The 3,729-nt window shown below is 36.3% G+C and overlaps 1 non-coding gene across 1 annotated transcript; it reads right to left on the bottom strand.

The window, feature by feature from the left end:
• Positions 1-289: 289 nt before the first annotated feature.
• On the bottom strand, positions 290-362 carry TRNAR-UCU (transfer RNA arginine (anticodon UCU)). Its single transcript has one exon. It is a non-coding gene; the product is annotated as a tRNA-Arg (tRNA).
• Positions 363-3,729: the final 3,367 nt, after the last annotated feature.

The raw sequence follows: 3,729 nt of genomic DNA, 5'->3' as shown, positions 1-3,729 counted from the left end.
TGCTTGGAAATAAACAATAATTGTGATGGCAGCAAGTGCATCCGAAGTAATTGGAATATAAGACCGAGAATATAATAATAATCTTAAATTTAAGAATAAACGTGGAGTTAGTCAAACTGTTTCATAAAGAACAAAATAGAAGGGGGAAAAAAAATTCGCAGACTTGCGTACAGAACTGCATTTTCAAAGGTATAATTACCAAACAATTTTTTTTTTTTATTTTTATGGATGGCATACGAGATTTGTGTCCGTTTTCCTATCCAAAAATTTTCCTATCCAAAAATACTTCCATCCCTACCGGGACTCGAACCCGGGACCTTTGGATTAGAAGTCCAACGCGCTATCCACTGCGCTACAGGGACTTCTGAGTATCGCATGAAGTCAAATTCTAGAAAAGTGGAATTTGAGATGATTATAAAGGACTGAATATAATAATTATTTAAAGGGGTAAATTTAAGTCGTGCCTTGGCCAAGAAAATCAGAATGGTCTATTTTGTGCTGTGCCTCTTCTTAACAGTAAACATGGATTTCTGTGTTTGCTGTTACATATCGGGGAAATTAACAGTAAAGTGGGGGTCCTTCAGATAGAGGATCCCCCACAATGAGGGTATACAGAAACTCCCCGACTTAAGTAAGGGTTGCGTTCCGCGGAACGCTACGTAAGTCGGAATATCCCAAATGCTTGTGCAGCACTCGCAACTGTGCTCGCTGAATTGATTGAATCAAAAAGAAATGTTTGACGAACATGTAAATAGAATTATTATTATTATATAGAATAGAATATTATATAGAATATTTAATATTATATTATATAGAATAGAATATTATATTATACAGAATAGAATATTATATTATATAGAATATTTAATATTATATTATATAGAATAGAATATTATATTATATAGAATATTTAATATTGTATTATATAGAATAGAATATTATATAGAATTATTATATATAGAATTATAGAATTATTTATTGTATTTATTCAATTTTTATCTCATGCCTCATGCCCAGGAAAAATTACAAAAGCGTGAAATTTAAAAAAAAATTCGAAATTATAAAAAAGAGAGGAGATAGGCATAACGTCAGTAAGTTTTACCTCTCCAGCATCGTTGCCAGTATCGACGTCTGCGGCTGATAAGTACGTCGCTGCAGAGGTTGAGGGTTGTGGAGATTTAGAAGGGGTCTGCTGCTCATCCTTATGAAAGAACGTATTAATGGATGACTGGACGGTCATCTTTTTGGGCGGTGGCTTTTTTCTTTTCATCGTAGATTTCTTTGTAGCAAGCACACAATTTACCCCTCTGTTAACTTTTAAGAATCGTTCGCTGTCAGGATCCATCTTCTCAAACCTCGCCATTGCCCATGCAATTTCACGAAATGCCATTGCCATCTCTCTGGTGATCAAGCGTCTCGGCTTCTCATTTGGTTCATCTTGAGTTCGTCAGCATTTTCTTCTTTCATTATTGCTGCTTTCAAGTCAATAAGTTCTTCGTTAGATAATTCCTTCTCTTCTTCCTCTATTAACTCCTCCACATTAATATGATTTGTCATTTTCAAATCCTTCGAAGCATTTTACGTGTCGTGAGCATATCTATCATGCGCCATTTAAACAACTTTTAGTAATTTCCGCCCAGGCCTTATTAATGTTTAAGATGGCTTGGTAAATATTGTAAAATTTCAAAATATCTCTTAACGTAAAATTTTTTTCATCGTCTATTGCAGACAATGCTTGAGCAAATGTGCGTAAATTGTATGCTTCTATATTCGAAATAACACCCTGATCCATAGGTTGGATGAGTGAAGTCGTGTTTGGCGGTAGAAATATGACTCTCACATTTGAAATGAAATCATCTAGATGCGTAGAGTGTCCAGGAGCATTATCTAATAGAAGCAAAATCTTGAAAGGTACGTCGTTGTCTTTACAATATTTTTGCAACCTCGAGAATGAAGCAGCATTTAAACCAATCGTCGAAGAGTGATATCGTTATTCATGCTCCCTGGTTCGATTGAAAATGCACTGGTAGGGTGGCTTTATGATGCCCTTAAGTGCACGAGGATTTCCAGAATGGTACACAAGCAGTGGTTTTAATCTGTAATCTCCCGTTGCATTAGCCCCAAGCAAGAGCGTGGCCCTATCTTTTGTTGCCTTGAAACCTTGCATTGTATTTTCCTCTTTGGCAATGTATGTTCGATCTGGCTTTTTTTTTTTTTTTTTTTTTTTTCAATACAGAGCAGTCTCTGTATTGAATAATTTTTTCCAACACATCACAAAATTTCTCTGCAGCTGCAGAATCGGCACTGGCGACTTCACTGCATATTTTAATGTTGTGAAAATTAGCGCAATGCTTGAACCTATTAAACCACCCGTTGCTTGCCACAAACTTGGGTTGGGGTTCGCCGGACTTATCCTTAATATCTTTATAAATATTTGTTGCTTTTACTTGAATGGTCATTAGACTCAGGGGCACTTGCTTCTGAATCTGATTTTCCATCCATATTATTAACGGCTGTTCCATCTTCGATATAGCACCTGAACGCTCTTTAGTGATCACTGTTGATCTTAAGTGCGTTGATCCTTTGACGTGTTCTTTTTATACACGCACTGTCCTTTAAAATAGTATTCACTGTTGAAGCAGCGAGACCTAATTCCCTTGCAACAGATGACAAACTTTGTCCTGCTTCGTACTTTTTAATCATTTTCATCTTCATTTCTAAATCAATTTTGTTTCGTTTCCTGGCACTACCACCATTTGCACTTTTCGTGGGTCGCTTTCCCTTCATCATTGTAATACGTAAATAGGAATGAAGAGAAGATTCTGAAAATTTGTTTTTTATGTGATTGAAGATTTCAGTGAAGGTGAACAAATTTTACCATAATAGCGTAAAAACCCACACAATTGCAGTTATCGGGATTATCGCAAATGCAATAAGATGTACATGATGAAGTTTGTTGGGGGTTATAATCTCAGTGCGTTGTACTGTACTGTACATGTATTTTGCATCTACAAGACAGAAGTTGGACTTACGTACATGAAAAAAAAAAAACGATCAAGTACGTAAGTCGAGGAGTGCCTGTATTCAGTGAATGTGCAAACAGGAGCGGACTTTGGCCTAGGCAACTGCCTAGGGCCCGTAATTTTTTGGAACCCGTAAAACGGTTTTTGTTATACATTTTTTATAGTATAAATTTTTATAGGCAGAAGACTCTTTTTAGCTTTCAACATAATACAAGACTTGTATTTTTATATTTAGTAACAGAAGACATTTTTTAACCTATTCAACTGTGTCCTCCATTACAATTTCTGAAAGGTGGCAACCCTAGGTGGGGCCCGAAATGAGAATTTTGCCTAGGGTCCGATTTTTCCTTACTCCACCACTTGCAAGCCATCTTGGCTGCCAGACCTTCTCAGAGATTCTTTCCTTTCCTTCCTGGAGGACCTGGTGGTACCGTAGTTTTATTACTGCCGGGAGACCCAAAGTTTGTTACAGGAATATGCGAGAAAGTTGTGGTAATTAGTCTTAACTTAAAATGTGATTAATATTGAAACATTTTATATACAGAGGGTCTATTTTTTTATATACAGAGGTTATATTTTAGGTCGTGCAAAAAATAATTACGTGACGCCATTCGTAGCGGTTGCAGTGGGGCGTTGTGGTTAGCGTTTGCATATATAAAATGAAAATGGTTCAAAAGTGCTTTGGAGACACGTTTAAATTTCTGAA

This window comes from Mastigoproctus giganteus, chromosome 10, assembly GCF_048544385.1.
Source record: "Mastigoproctus giganteus isolate SK-2022 chromosome 10, ASM4854438v1, whole genome shotgun sequence".
NCBI classification, from domain to species: Eukaryota; Metazoa; Arthropoda; class Arachnida; order Uropygi; family Thelyphonidae; genus Mastigoproctus; species Mastigoproctus giganteus.
Note: the sequence above shows the minus strand (reverse complement) of the source record. Positions and strands in the feature narration are given on the sequence as shown.